The 16,688-nt window shown below is 43.2% G+C and overlaps 1 long non-coding RNA gene across 1 annotated transcript in view; it reads left to right on the top strand.

Annotated features, from left to right (window-relative positions):
• LOC149125096 (uncharacterized) overlaps positions 1-13,897 on the top strand; it is a 35,756-nt gene extending 21,859 nt beyond the window's left edge. The window contains exons 2-4 of the long non-coding RNA XR_016212398.1: positions 980-1,136; positions 13,297-13,388; positions 13,632-13,897. This is a non-coding gene — a long non-coding RNA (uncharacterized LOC149125096). The remainder of the gene's footprint in view (positions 1-979; positions 1,137-13,296; positions 13,389-13,631) is intronic.
• Positions 13,898-16,688: the final 2,791 nt, after the last annotated feature.

Genomic DNA, 16,688 nt, shown 5'->3' on the forward strand with positions numbered 1-16,688 from the left:
GAAAATGCGTTCTCCATTTGATCACTCCTACATTAAGATGGGAAGGAAAAACACGACAAATTGAAAGTGTGATCCTTATGCTAGCAGATATTTTGTGGTTCTGGAGAGAGGAAATTTTAGGAGAAAGGGAGGAGCATATTAAAGGAACAATGAGGACTCTTGCCTGGGCAGGACCAACAGAGGAAATAAGGAAAGTGCTGAGTTCTTTATGATCTAGAGAAGGAACATGGTATAAATCATAACACTCCTGAGGAGTGGGTGTCTAGGCTAATAATTAAGGTTTACTGATAGCTCTAAAGGATTTATCAAAGCTTTATCAGACTCATTTCCCAACTGTGGACTCCAATGGTGGCATTTCTCAGGTTAACAATTCATTTGTAACAGGTTTAAAAAAATAAACCCACCACTATCACTGGAGTGGATATGTAGATAGAACAAAAAATTGTATTTTGGATTTTCTGCAATATCATAGTTGAAAAATTGTATCTTAGCATAGTGTTAATTCTCATTTCACTTATTAGGAGTGAAGATGGGCATGTCTGTGCTTTCAGATGTCCTTATTTCTATTCCAGTGAGCTGGTTTTGATTATATCCTATGTCTATTTTTCCACTGGGGTTTTGACCTCTTTCTAATTGGTTTCCAGGAAAGGTTGAGAAAGATTTTGTCAGTCAGGGCTGAGATGAACTCTGCCAAAATGCTACCAGGCACTGGGAACAAATGAGATGTTGTCCTTAGACTGAGTATACCCCAGTGCATGGGGAAGACATCTGGTCTACCATATGGGAACGACCCATCCGCCTCAAGTATTTGGGAAATGGCAATCCACTTATTTGATAGAACTTAGGGTTCACGGTGGGGCTTGGCTGGAGCACAGTCGCCCCCTAAGTATAGAGGAGTTCTTGCTGTCTTAGCTCAGGCTCCCTAGAAGCAGACTCTGAGATGGGGATCATTTTTCAAGTGTTTTTTTTTCCTTCTCAGGTGAAGGTGAAAGAACCGGGCAAGGCTGGAGGAAAGAACATGGACTCCCTGGGAGACTCCCTTCAGCCTGGGGGAAGCTCTGGAGCATGAGCTACACCACATTGCTCTGCTCATCTCTCCCTTGAGAGAGGGAGCCTGCACTGTGTACTCCAAGTCAGTAAGTCTCTGGCTGAGGTTGAGGGACTTGTAGGGAGGGCATAGCTTCCAGGTCAAGATAACTCCCATTTGTCCAAGGGCATGTCTCTGGAGAAGGAGGCAGCTGAATAGTTAGGAGACAATCCTCAGCAGTTCAGGGCAGGTGCAACTACTTCAAAGAGAATCTGGAAGGGAGACCAATAACTTTCTTTTGTTACATTTAGTAGAAATCAAGGGCTCCCCGAGAATCCTGCAGAATCTTCCAATGTACAGATCCAACTGTGTACAGATTCTCCTTGACTTACAAATGGATTATGTCCTGATGAGCCCATGATAAATTGAACTATCTTAAGTTTAAACTGTTTAACATGAGAACTCCTAACATACCAAACATCATGGCTTTATGGTATTGGTGTTCCCTTCTCCCCACCTCCCTGCTCCATGATCACGTGGTTTTCTGGGGCACTGTAGCCCAATGCCACTGCCCAGCATCAGGAGAGAGGAGAGTAACACATATTGCTCACTCAGGAAAAAACCAGAACTCAGAATTTAAACTACAGTTTCTACTGAATGCATATTGCTTTTGCACCATTGTAAAGTCAAAAAGTTGTAAATTGAACTCTTGTATGTGAAGGACTGTCTGTATTTGTATTTGATTGCCCCTAAAAGTTTCCCAAAATAGCAATTGGAAAGGCTTTTAACAAAAGCTAATGGGTATAGCCCAGAAGCATCATTATGAAACTCATGAATCAGAGTTTGACTTGTAGTTGCATTGTGTAGGGTAATCATTAGTTATCTGGAGTAAGACACTCTGCTGGGACTCGAGTGTTAGTTTATGAACATTTTGATTATTCTTGGGTCCCAGCTGCAAAATGCCAGAGGCTTGACTCTTCAAATATATCACTCTGTTACAGGCAGTAATGGCTTCAATGATGGTGGCAGAGTTTAACCCAAGCAAATATTTATAATTGACAATGAATGTGTGAGCAGGATGCTAATGAGTGGATGTGCTGATTATTTTCTCCTGCCACAAACATTAGCTCTTGTTTGGTTTAACTGTCAAGCTGACACTAAAGATTAGAAATGACAGAATGCTGGTGAAGAGCCACAGTGGGGAGGAATATTAAGAAAGCTGGTGAATTGTGTAATTTTGATTCTTCCATTTCTAAGTATAAATGTTTGTGGGTGTTTGCAGGAGGTTATGGCTTAATTATAGGCCCAGATGAAGCAGATTTAGATTTACCAGCGTATTTGGATTTCTGAAGTCTTTCATTTTAGAGCAGGAAGCCCAGCTGATGACATTTTCTTGGATGCAGGTGGATGTCTTTGAGCCATGGACTTGGAGATTAGATGAGTACATGAAACAAACATTTTGTCCTTTCCAGTTTTTCTTGTGTGTTCAGAATTTTGTGATAACATATGATTTGCTTCTCTACATGAGGGTATTTCAAAGCATTTTTAGAAAAATGGAATGCATATTTTTCATAAGCTATCTTTTCAATGGATTTTTTGAAGACCCTTCATTCTTGCATATAATTATGTGGCTAATTGATAATACTGTTCTTTGTATTCCTGGAGATATTGGCTTGTGAATATCTATCCTTTCCAGCCCATTTTTCTTGGTGGTTTTACTTTGTCATGCCTTTTGTCCCTGAACCTGGCTGCTGCTGCTGAGGCAGCATTGCCATTCGATGTTACGCATTAACTTTTTAATGGTAAGGCCCCAAATACCCAAACGTGGTGTACTGTCCAAGCTGGGGTGTGCCCCACAGCTGTGGTGTGACAGACCCTGGGCTTAGCCTACACCTTGCAGATGTCCGGGTGGGCGCTTGGTCCTGCAGTGACTCAGCAACATCTTGACCTGCCTCTCCTGTGGGTTGTCTCTCTGTGTATCAGTAGGTCACAAAGCAGAGTGAAGCTGCTGGCAAAGCAGATGTGGTGACACTGTGTGCATGGAGTGGTCGGAAGGCATGCCACTCTGTAGAGCATTGTTCCTCCCATGAATTGGCCCTGTCCCCACTTGGGTCTCAGCTCAGCAGCAAAGCTCTTCTTTAAGGCATTTTAAAGGCTCCCTTATCAAGGGTGGGAAGAGAGCCGAGGGAACCAGCAGCTGTGTTCATTGATGGAGTAAAGTAGGCTTTTGATGGCAGCTTTTCCTAGAAAAATCACTGTGCAGGGATGTGTGTACCTCTCTGTTTGTAACCTCTGACATAGTAGTGGGGCTCTGCTTAGAGACCAAGAGCAACAGTGGAGCTGGAATTCCCACCTTGATCTTCCTGACATCGAAACCCATCCGTCTTAATCTCAAGGTTAACTTGCTTCCAGGACAGATGCTTGCATGCCTGGTGACAGCCTGTGGTGCATGATGAGTCCCTGTGCTTACAGTAATCTGGTGACCCATCCTGGAGACAGGAGCATGACAGAGTACAGCTTTCTAAGGATCTTTAACTCCTGCCCCTGGGAACACACTGTTTATTCCGATGAATTTCTCAGATTAACTTCACCCAAACAAAGGTGTTTCTGTCTTAACCTCTGTAGGATCCTGCTGTTGCCACATCCTGTCACTTTCCCCTTCCAGGCATACTTGCATCGGCTTCTTAACTCCTGCCACGTAGTCGTAGCTTTGGCCCAGGCCAGGTCTTTCGCTCAGTCTTCTTGTCCTCACACCTTTCCATAGGAGCCAACATCAAGATTTTTCTAGAGCCACCATCTGCATCCATGACGGCACACAAACAGTCCCACTGTGGGGCCCGCTGGTCACCTTACCCTGAGTGGGAACCAGGGCTGTGGTTTGTGCTTTCCTTCCCCCGGTCACAAAGAGCAGGCCACTCCCTCCTCACCTCTGCCTGACCCACCCAGTCCACTTCTCACTGCTTCCACCATTACTACCTATCCCAAGTCATTGCCTGCCGGTTAGCACACTGGTCTTTAATCTTTCTGCTTCTGCTCTTATTCCCTTGTATTAGTTATTTATTGCTGGAGAACATATTATCCCAAAATAGAATGGCTGAAAAACAACATATTACACAGTGTCAGTGAGTCAGGAAACTTGGAGCTGCTTAGCTGGGGGCTTGGTGTCTCCCATGAAGCTGCTTGCAGCCCAGGCTGACATTATCTCAGGATCTGACAGGAGTGGATGGATCTGCTTCCAGCACCACTCATGTCCTATCCAGGCTTCAGCTCCTTGGAGGCTTTGGGAAGTGTCAGTTCCTTGTTCACTTGGGCACAGGGCAGCTCCAAATATGGCAGCAGCTGTCTTTACCCAGAGTAAGTGATGAGAGAGAGACAGGGAGGTAGAGAGACAGGGAGACAGGGAGAGGGGGAGACAGGGAGAGGGGCAGAGAGAGAGAGGGAGGGAGGAGGGGAGGGAGGAAGAGAGGAGAGAACAGCTGAGTTGGAAGCCACAGTTTTTTGTTGTTGTTTTGTTGTTGTTGCCCAACCTCAAAAGTGACCTCTTATTACTTCTGTCATACTTTATTCATTGTGAGTTGGTGAATCTACTATGTACACAAGAGAAAGCAATCCAAAGAGCAGGTGCATCAGAAGCAGTGGTCATTGGGGGCATCTTAGAGTTTGCCTGCCATATCTATGACCTATACTCTGTACCCAGCAGCCAGTTTTTTTTTCTTTGAACTTTTTATCGTGAGGTTATCATAGATTCCAAAGATGTCATTTTACAGTGAGATCAGATCATGCCACTCATCTGCTCAAAACCTTTCAAGGATTTCCCAGTATCAGATTCTTTGTTATGACCCACAAGGCCTGCCAGGGATTGCGGCTACTTTGGCTGACCCCATGTCCTTCCATTTTCACTTTCACTTCCTTCACAGGTCTCTGCTGTTTCTGCCAAACCCGCTCCCTTCTCCGGGGCCTTGAACTTGGCTCTTCCCCTGCATGCACTCAGGCCTCTGGGGGTGGCACCTCCTCAGGTCTGCCTTCCCTGACCACCTTCACTGAAATGTACCCTCTTATTAGTTCTATCTCTGTTTTTCATGTCACATACCACTTATCTAACAATTTATGTGTAATTATATGTGTATTTCTTTTCTTTTTAAAAATTTATTTTATTTATTGGAAAGGCAGAGTTTTAGAGAGACAGAGAAAGAGAGGGAGAGGGAGAGACAGGGGAAGACAGAGATCTTCTATCTGTGGGTTCATTCCCCAAATGACCTCAACAGCTGGGGCTGGGGCACGCTGACCCATCCAGGTCTCCCACATGGGTGATTGGGCCCAAGTACTTGGGCATCTTCTGCTACCTTCCCAGGAGCATTAGCAGGGAGTTGGAATGGATGTGGCCAGCTGGGACTGGAACCAGCACTCATACAGGATGCCAATGCCACAGGCAACAGATTAACCCATTGGGCCATAATGCAGGTCCCTACATTATTCTGCATCACCAAGTAGACTATCAACCCTCTTGAGGACAGGCACTTAGTTCTGGTTTTGCCTGTATTCTCAGTGCCTAGAACAATGCCTTGCCATAAATAAGTAAAATCAGATTGCATGATGTTCCAGTGGATTGAATTGTATGGAAGCAATAAAGAAAATCATTCACTACAGCTGGAAGGAGAAATCAGTTTTGTGTTGTCTTCACCCTGTGCTCCATACACCACCTTCTGCCCTTGGTAGCGGTTTAGTGGCTCTCATTCTCCAATATCAACACTGAGGTTCTTTGGTTGTTTTTGTTCCATTGTATTTTTAATCAAATGGTCTGAATTCTATCACAAACCTCATGGCATACTGAAAAGGAATTTAGAGCTAAAATGGCAATTTTTGGGAAAACTGTTGACTGTTGTCAGTCTCCTTCATTTTTGGAAGAGGGCACAGTAGCCCTTCTCTTGGGAGCTGCTCAGTGAGGTCAGACACGCCTCTTTGTGGCAGAGAGAATGGGTGGAAAACTTGGATTGATGAAGCTATGAGCTGGACAACAGGGAACTGAGGCCAGTTTGTTAGCACTGCTGGCAAGCACAATCACCTTCTTTTTTTGAAAAGATTTATTTATTTATTTGAAAGTCAGAGTTACACAAAGAGAGGAGAGGCAGAGAGAGAGAGAGAGAGAGAGAGAGAGAGAGAGGTCTTCCATCCGATGGTTCACTCCTCAATTGGCTGCAATGGACTGAGCTGTGCCAATCTGAAGCCAGGAGCCAGGAGCTTCTTCTGGGTCTCCCACACAGTTGCAGGGGCCCAAGGACTTGGGCCATCTTCCACAGCTTTCCCAGGCCATAGCAGAGAGCTGGATAGGAAGTGGAGCAGCTGGGGCTCGAACCGGCGCCCATATGGGATGCCAGCACTTCAGGCCAGGGCGTTAATCCACTGTGCCACAGTGCTAGCCCCAATCACTTCCTTCCTTCCTTCCTTCCTTCCTTCCTTCCTTCCTTCCTTCCTTCCTTCCTTTCTTTTTTTTTATCACTTCCTTTCAAGCCTCCTGAACAGTGACAGAAAGGAGGCGCGAGACAGAGCAGTTGGTTTTGTTGTCCTTGCTTCAGCACTAACATACAGAGGATATTGTAGTGGACAGGGCCTGCCAGGCCCTCCAGTGTGGAAGCAGGCTTGCACCCTGCACCCAGTCACTGCTGAGAAATGCTGAGGCTGTTGCGAGGACTGGGGAAGGGGGTTTACTACATGACTTTTATCATTTAAGGTAAGGAAAGGATTTCACACTCTTTGTAGTGAAAGCAGAGGACTTGCTTTGTATACACTGAGCTGGAGGAATGATGGAACAGGCAGAGGAGTGGGGGGGCCTTCTAGTTTGATGCAATTTTTTTCCTCCCTGAACATATTTGAATCTCATATCACCCAAGAGCTATTTTTTCTGAGTAAGACTTGAATGTGAGACAAGTCCTTCAGAATACTCTCTGTGGGGTAGATTTTGTGTCGACATCTTTATTTTCTGGGTTGACTGTGGGCTGTTAAAGACTTCCCCTCCTCTTTTTGTTTTTAAATTTCTCTTTCCTCTCAAAACCATCCATGTTAGGAAACAGTTGCTTCATACTATCTAGAAACCAATCAAAATAGAGAATACAAATTTCTATAAATCGCTCTTTTTTCACCTTTAAAATGGGTCTGTTGTTTCTACTGTATAACATCATTGTGTGGATTAAATGAGACAATAGAACCACAGCTCCAAGTGCACAGCGTACCGAATAGCAGACTTCCTATGCATAGTTGCCATCATTGTTATATATATTATGATGAGAAGGAAGAAAAGAGCTCAGTTCATAGCCCTAACAATGACTGAATGTGGAAGGAGTTCCAAAGACATGAATGACCAGAGAAGGCTGGCTGGTGGTAATTGCAATCAAGTTGCACAATGTTCAGTTTCACAGAAGAAGAGTATCATATCCTCTTTCTTGTTAAAAGACAGAATTGCAACAAATTTAGTTACAAATCTAATTAGCTTTTATTCACAACTCATGAATCAAAGCAATCTTCATTCTACAACATAGCATGAAAACTCTCACTGGGAAATAGCAGATTGGTAGATTTTGTAAGATGGGAACAAGGAAACACAATAGTAGGAAAACAACATTAATTATTTAGAAGCCATTTTTGTAAAGGCTGAAGCAGAGAGCACACTCAGGTAGACTGGAATCTTCATGTTTTCTGGGAAACCTGGTCTGTTTTGGGATCTACCTCTTCCTTAAAGGTTCAGCGATTTTATGGTGCTTAGCATGGGTAACTCCATTTTGTTTTGATCTGGTCTGTTGGAGCCTAGTGCAGTTCAGTCCAAAATAAGGGCTTCCCATAATTTTTAACATTCTATTGTTCAGTAGTTCAACATTGCGTTGTTAAATCCAGAGAATTGATTGGTATCTGTTTTAATTTCTACATTTAAAGATTAGATTATACATTTTCAAGACTCTAAATTCAAATGACACAAAGGTTATATGTGTGTATACACACATTCCTGCTTAGAGGCAACCAGGGTTAATAATTTCTAGTTACATGCAAACACTTGTGTGTATTTTTCCTTCATACAAAAGAAACACGTGACTATTGCTGTCCTGCATATTCCCTTTTTCACTTAAATGGTGATAATTCTTTTTAATGATTGTGCATGATTCTTTGTATAGGTGACCATCCATTTTAAGCATCCTAATGAACACCTTTGCTATTACAAACAGTGTTGCAATGAATAATCTTACACATTTATCATTTCTCACAAATGCAAGTATAGCTGAAGTATAAAACCATAGAAGGGTAATTTTGATAGAAATTGCCAAATTGCCCTGTGGACCAGTTGCATTAATCTTTACTCTAACCAGCAACCTATAAGAGCAAACCTGTGTTCCACACTCTCACCAACATAGTGTGGTACCAAATGTTCTTCATTTCTGCTATTTTGAGAGGTGAAGTTTTAATCTGCATTTGTCCTATTATGAGTATGATTAAATATCTAAAAATATGTTTAAGAACCATTTGTATTTCCTTTTCTGTGAACAGTCAGTTCTCTTGTATTAGTCAGCTTCTTCTAATTTTCACCAAAATACCCATGAGGAACAACTTAGGAGGGAAGAAGGCTTATTTTTGGCTTACAGTTTGGAAAGTCACCACGCAAGATCCGGCAGCCCCATTAGTCTGGCTTCTGGTGGAGACTGGCAGTAGTGAAGCGTGTTCAGAGGTGCCATCAGATGGCATAGGAACAACACTCTTCCTTTACGCTCTATGTGGTCTCTCCTTATAAAGCCATCATAGTTTGATCCTGGGGCTGTACCCTACCAACCTAATATAATCCAATCACTCCCAAAGGCCCCATGTTTAGATGCTATATGAGTAAGCCTCCACCTGAATCCATCAACCTTTAAGGATTAATCCATTAATCATTAACATAAGACTCTGGGATTTGAACATCTGCATGATTTTGAGGGTGTCAAATACCATTCAATTAATCACCTTGCCCATTTCTCTGATGGTTCTTTGTAAATTGGGTTAGTAAGAGATAAAGAGCATTGGTTACTGGAAAGGTCTGGGTCTTATAGTTGGTGGGCCAATGTTCAAATTCTGGTTTAGCATTTTATGGGTTACAGAAATACTTGCAGGCTTTTGTTTCCTTATCTTTGAACTGATGATGGCAATACTTGTATCTATGTGGGGCTGTAAGGAAGATTAAAATTTATGTCGTATACCAAGTACAATACCTAGCCTTTAGCAGGGACTCAGTAAATTAGAATGTACTTTGTTTCTTCTCCCATGATCCATGGTTTTATAAAGATTACAGTATTTTCCATATTCCTAAGAAGTCATATATAATTTCTTAAAAAAAAGAAAAAACACACATGAAGAAGAAACAGAGGGTGGGAAAAGAAGTCGTGTTTTATCTTTAGAAGATCAGGGAATATTAATCTTATTGTATGATTCTCCACACTTGGCCATCTTAGTGCTTTTCTGAGTTCTTGCCTAGCATACGTCTACAGTCCGTCTTCCGTGGAAGTGATCAGGGAATACCAGCTGATTGTAATATTAGCATTAGCAAACATCATGCCGAAGTAAATCTGCTGTGCCCAGATGCACATTACTCATTACCAAGTCAATATGTGATGTGACTTTAATAAGTCATTTCCTGCTGGGCATTGTTTGAAGGTTTATCAGGGCTTTGCATAGGATCCTATAGTCAGCTCTCCAGAAAGTTGAACTGACTGGGTGCATCATTTCTTTTTGCTAGTAAGGCAGCAAAAATATCATCTGCTAGACTCTTCTCTGGGCAGACTTGTGCTACTCCTCTCTATAGCACCAGTGCCTGGCTAGGTGTGAGGCATGTTGAAAAGCCTGGATCAAAATGAATCATTGGCGGCCAGTGTTCCCATGCAGTGGGTTAAGCCACTGTTTGCAATGCTGCAATCCAATCTAAGAGAACTTGTTAGAGTCCCAGCTGCTCTGCTTCTGATCCAGCTTCCTGCTAATGCACTTGGGAAGGTAGTAGAAGATGGCTGAAGTGCTTGAGCTCCTGTTACTCACATGGCAGCCCTGAGTGTGGCAGGCATTTGGGGAATGAAACAATGGATGGTTCTCTGTCTCTTATTTCTCTCTGATGCTCTACCTTAAAAAAAAAAAAAAGAATCATTGATTGAGATATGTACTTTTGAAATTGCATGTGAATCAAGGCTGAATCCTTGGAGAACTGGAAATACCACTGACTTTTCAAAAGAAGCTTAATGCACTCACTCTTGGCTCTGCACCCATTTATTTTGCTGGAGGTATCTATGGAGTTTTGGTTTCTAAGTTTCTTTTAGTTCCCAACATACTATTTTGATTTTTATTTCAAAGTTCCTTTTTCTTGACAGACCAAATGTGATATGCTGTATATCCATTTCAAATAAAAGTAAGTGTAAGTCTGTTTTTGAGTTCCTTACTATCTCGTGAGATGAATTGCTGAGAGACTGGAGAGCACTGTGAAACCGTGCTAGGCAAGCCACACTCTGGAGATTCCAGGATGTACTGTTTTAATAGTTTCCAGGACAGGTGAATGCTGAGGGAATGTCCTCATCTTTTTCCCTCTTTCTGACCTTGCAAATCTCAGTTGTGTTCTCCACAGGCCCAGGTTGCAGTTCACTGTGAGTCAACATGGCATATGCTTCAGCATGGAGTTCTTTCAGAATGAGAAATTCTCACAAGCCCTCACTTTGGCTTGCTGAAATCGGGGGGTCTCACCTTGGCAATTCACTTCAGAGAAAGCGTACAGATTACCAGCAGGGTCTGCATTTTGGCCTCTGGCCATTTGTCTCTTTGCCTATGGAGAAGCTCTCTCCCACTGCTTGGAAAGCCATTAAAAATCACTCCCACTTTGCTCACTCCCAGTGCCCTGCTGCCAAGCCTGTGTGAGCCCTGCCGTGTCTCCTCTTGGAGGCTGTCACCCTCAGCTTTCCCATGTCTGGGATGGCTATGAGAACAAACACTCCAGTATCCTCGTATGTGTGAACATATTTTAGCCTTAGGGATTTTCTTTCAAACATGGAAAAAAGGTCGACTATGTATAATACATCGCTGCGAGGGCTCGGAACCTGGAGAGGGGCCCTGAGGTGTCAGGTGAGACTGCAGACTGCGTGTTGCTCCTGAGACTCGCTATTCACTTGGCAGACCCACTCCCCCACCTTACTCCTGCACCATTTTTGTCCTGATGTCTTCTTCAGGGATTATGCAATGATGGGAGCAAAGGCAACCCATCCTGATTCGATCTGTCACTTGCTAATGGATCTGGTAAAGGCAGCAACCAGTTTGTGGTTCAGCAACAAGACTCACCTGTTCCTGAGACTTGTAAGCCTGGTGGTTGAGAGTTAACAATATGCAATGCTGCAAATTTAAACACCAAGGAGACACTTAGTATTGCTTCTGGGCTTGAACATACCCTTAGGGATGGGAACCAGCTAACATAGCAGAAACTCACACAGGTAAAAGCTTGCCAAGAATGGGGAGAGTGACTCAGCAGTGGCCCAGAAGCCAGATGCCAAACCACAGAGGCCTGGATTATTAGTCTCAGAGAGGATTATTTGAGGGGGTTCTGGAAGCTACAGAGACTGAGGTAAGGATGAGACGATTCAGGTTGACAACAAGCGCTCCACTATGTCCCTCCTGCTAACTGCAGTTTCAGAATCAGACACAGCTCCCTGACATGTGCACGTATTTGCATGTTGTATGTGTAGCACTCAACTGCTACACAGCTAAAACTGTTCTGTTCCTTTGTGGAACTTGTTGGCTGAATGATCTGAATTAGGTAGAATGCAATGAAGTAAGAGCTCCAGCTTTCCTGCTGCTGCCTATAAACTCTTGGGGAGACCTTGACGCAGAGCCTCTTGACTGCATCTAGGATAGACATAGTTCTTTGGTCTCTTGTCACCATACTGAAATCTCTCATTACTTACAGTAGCTTTTCAACATTTTCTCTTGTGTTTTCCAAATATTCCTCATATCAGTGAAAATAGAGGTTTATGTTTTTCCTGTGTAACTTTCATACTTTTAATCTCATTTTCTTTTCAAAGTGTCAACTTTGGGATGATGTAAAAATATGAATAGCAACAGTGGGTTTCCTTGTGATTTTTAAAAGCATGGCAGACACTATCATGAAGTTTTTTTTCTAAAGATTTTATTTTACTTGAGGGGTAGAATTACAGACAGTGAGAGGGAGAGAAAAAAAGGTTTTCTGTCCGTTGGTTCACTCCCCAGATGGCTGCAATGGCCAGAGCTATGCCCATCCAAAGCCAGGAGCCAGGTGCTTCTTCTCAGGCTACCATGCTGGTGCAGGGGCCCAACTTTTTGGGCCATCTTCTACTTTCCCAGGCCATAGCAGAGAATTGGATTGGAAGAGGAGCAGCTGGGACTAGAACTGATGCCCATATGGGATGCTGGCACCGCAGGCAGAGGATTAACCTACTGTGCCACAGTGCCGGCCCTTATCATGAGGTTTTGGTCAAGATGTTGGCCAGGGCTGTGGTCAACTGAAGGCTTTACTGGCCCTAGAGGATGGATCTGCTTCCAAAGTGGCTCACACCCCCGGCTCAGTGAGTTGGTGTTGGCTGTTGGCACGAAGTCTCATTCCTCACTGCACCGACCTCGTCACGGGACTGCTTGAGTGTCGTCTGGATTCAGCAACTGGCTTCTGCCATGGTGGGAATACAAGACAATGCAAAGTGGAAACTGCACTGTCTTTTATGAAGTCACACGTACTTTTACAGCATCCTTTCGGTGGCATGGATGAGGCCTAGTCATGGGTGGGGGCTAAATAGGGATGACTACCAGAAGGCAAGAATTATGGGGCGTGATCAGGGAGGCTGGTTACTGCAGTCTGTGCTCTGGTCCTCCGTGACTCACATCCCTCGCACTTGTGAAACAGACTTACTCATTCACAAAGCTGCCCCGAAATTTCATCTCATTACAGCATCAGCTTTAAGTCCAGGGTCTCCCCACCCAATTCAGATCCAGGGGCAGATGAGGCTCTTCAGGTATAGGTCCTTCAGTGTATCTTTTCAAGTACGGCTCCTCCCAATCTGCAGGCCCACTCAGTAAAGGGGAAATTTATCCGCCCTTCCCATACCTGACACATGATGATGGGAGAGGCATTAAATGACTGCTACAGATTTCCCAATTCAAAAGTGGGGGAAAGAGGAGGCATCACTTCACAGCAATTCTAAAACCCAGCCAGGTAAATGTCAGAATCTCCTTAATGAGGACTCAGATCTACTCTTTCCTAGAATGACTCTCCATGTGTTTTGGAAAAACCTGGTGTACAAGAACTGGCTGCCAAAGCTGGAAGAGATGCAGAGACCAAAAAAGGAGGACAAATGTAAGATTACAAAGAATGTGTTTTTTTGGAGGGACTCATGGGGGGAAGCTTGATCTTGGGTGAACCTCTGCATTGTGAGGCGAGAGCAGAAGAATTTTATAGACAAAAATGGCTAATCAGAATGCCCCTGGAATTTTTAAAGAAACATTAACATTTCAGGCACTAGATAAGGGATATTCCAGGGCTTGCTTGGCAAGACAAGCCTAGCAGGTTATCTTAATGGCATTGTTTACTCTTTCATAGGGATTGGAATGCTGTCAGGGTTACCTAATGGGCAAGATGGCTGCTGCATCCAAGATGGGTGCATTTGTGTTAAGCTGAATCCCATACACCATGCTTCTTGGATCCACCCTCTGAGGTTTTGATTTTACCTTCAGATCCTTCCTTCCTGTTGCATTAAAAGAAACTCATGTTTTACAGGTGATACAGCCTTTCTGCCTATGAAAATTTTGGTATCTGAAGGCGTCTTTCCATTTTGCACAGTTCCAATGCATTCAATCCAACCTGATAAGAGTTTCTGCCTATAATATATATTTTTATTTTAAACTTTGTAGGTTATATGAAAATGCATTGTAGGTGAGGTTTGCTTCAACAGACAAAAGCCGTGCTAATAAATTTCTCTAAAATAAACCATTTTCCACTTTGGGCTTTTGTTGAAACTGCTAAAGGACAATGCCCTTAAGCTTCTTATAAGCTGTGTAGTTTTATGAAATATTTTCTTAATCATGAAAATAGGATTTTGCAGTGATTACCACGGCTTACTTTAGACGGTATTTTCCTGGAAGAGCCCTGGATTCAGTCTTTGCCTGGAAGCCATTTTACAATTTCAGCATTGCCTGTCATCTGGAAAATTTCAGAACCAGAAAGTCTGGACTCTTTCTTTGTTTTACAGTCCTTCCCTGAGCTTATCTTTCCTCAAACATATTGCTATAAGCAGCAAGAACACAAGCAGCTCTTTCATCAGTGCCTGGAAATCCCCTTGGTCAGATTCCCCCAATTCATTATATATACACAGACCCTTTTTTCCATATTTGTTCCATGTGACCATGTTGCTAAATCCTCTATCACCATCTCACAAGGTCTCGTATCTTCTGGTTCCTGAAACTGTTTTCCAGATATTCCACTGAGCCCTCTCCAGCAGCATCCCTGAAGGTCATCAGGTTTCACTAACATTTTCTTCAGCACGGTTTGTATTTTTACATCTCAAAGTCATTCCTTTTCCAGGTTGTGAAATCCCTCCCACATATAAGGCTTATGCTAGGATAGCACCCCACTTCTGGTACCAAATTAATTATTAGTTTTCTACGTACAACAAGAAGTTTTGCACAGACTAAAATGTTTAAAGCAATATGCACGCATTCCTCCCACCCCTGCCATGGGCAAATAGTTTAGTGATTTTGTCAGTCTCTCTGAGGTTACAGTCAAGATGTTAGCTAAGGTTGTAGTCATCTAAAAAATTTGTCCAAGTTGAGAGGATTCACTTCCACAGTGACAAACTCAAACACCTGGCAAAGTAGTGCTCTTCATTGGCAAAAGGTCTCCATTCCTCACTGTGGCCCTCCCTGTAGGTTTGCTTGAGTCCTTGTGACAAACCAGCTGTCTTCTCTCATAATGAATATTCCAAAGAGCAAAGTAGACACTGCAATGTCTCTATGATGGACCTCTCCAAGCAAGTTCTACTCTATTATTTCTCATGCATCTTATTGGTTACACAGGTCAGCTCTGTTTATGGTGTGAGGGGACAGCACAGGGCCATGAATATCAAGAGGCAAATCACCGGGGGGGGGGGGTCATCCTAGAGGCTGGTTGCCACAATGACCAGAACCAGAAAGATAAATATGATAGCTCCCTGAACTAATGTGTTTGATCTTTAATGGTAAGCTGAATGAGAGAAAAGATTCAAAAACTGTTACTGCAATAAACTTTAGTTATTTTAAGATTTATTTTATTTATTTGAAAGAGTTCCAGAGAGAGGTAGACAGAGAGAAAGGTCTTCCATCTTCTGGTTCACTCCCCAGATGGCCTCAATGGCCATAACTGCACCACCACCTGTGACACCAGCATCTGGTTCGTTTCCCAGCTGCTCCACTTCTGATCCAGCTCCCTGTTAATGGTCTGGGAAAGCAGTGGAAGATGACCCAAATGCTTGGGCTCCTGCACTCACATGAAAGATCCAGATGAAGCTCCTGGCTCAGCCCTGGCCATTGTGGCCATCTGGGGAGTGAACCAGCAGATGGAACATCTCTCTTTCTCTGTCACTATCTCTCTATAACTCTGCCTTTCAAAGAAATAAATAGGGGCCAGTGCTGTTGTGCAGCGGGTTAAGCCATTGTTTATAGTGTTGGCCTCCCATATGGGTACAGTTTCAAGTCTTGGCTGCTCTACTTCTGATCCAGTTCCCTGTTAACTTGCCTGGGAAAGTATTGGAAGATAGTCCAAGTCCCTGGGCCCTGCCCCATCATGGGAGACCCTGAGGAAGCACCTCACTCCTGGCTTCTGCCTGGACTAGCCCCAGCTGTTGTGACAATTTGGGGAGTGAACCAGTGGATGGAAGATTTCTTTCTGTCTCTCCTTCTCTCTCTAACTCTCCTTTAAAACAAAGCAAACAACAAATAAATCCTTATTTTAAAAATATGTAGATCTTGTAATTTCCTCTTAGTTAAAAATTAAAGTGAAAGCATGGACATTTGTTGTGACAGTTAAGATGTGCCTTGGGACACCTGCATCCCATTTTTGGTGCCTGGGTTCAAGTCCTGGCTCTGCTTCAGATTCCAGTTTCCTGCTAATGTGCACCTGAGAGTCAACAAGTGATGGCTCAAATACTTGGTCCCTAAGACCTGGGTTAAGTTTCTGGCTCTTGGCTTTAGTCTGGCCCAGCCCTGGCTTCTGGGGAGTAAACTTGTAGATGAAAAATCTTTCTCTCTCTAATTTTCAAATTAAAAAGCAAAATGAATTCGTTAATTAAAAAATTGAAATGAGATTTCTATAGCCTTCAAACAATCTAATCAGAATTTTAAATCCAATTTGGCAACTGATGACTTATCTCACCTTTTAAGATAATCATATTGCCAAATTTTCTAAGAGTCGGAGAACTCAAGGGGCTTCCATAGCCTTGGAAACTCATGACTGGTGCATAGGGAGATTACTGATGCCATAAACAGGAGTGTCAATTTGTAAAGTCAACAACAGGAGTCACTGTGCACTTACTCCTCATGTAGGATCTCTGTCCTTAATGTGCTGTACACTGAGGCTTAATGCTATAACGAGTACTCAAACAGTATATTTCACTTTGTGTTTCTA

This window comes from Oryctolagus cuniculus, chromosome 8 (assembly GCF_051225735.1).
Source record: "Oryctolagus cuniculus isolate XC-2025 breed Fujian yellow rabbit chromosome 8, ASM5122573v1, whole genome shotgun sequence".
Lineage (NCBI taxonomy): Eukaryota > Metazoa > Chordata > Mammalia > Lagomorpha > Leporidae > Oryctolagus > Oryctolagus cuniculus.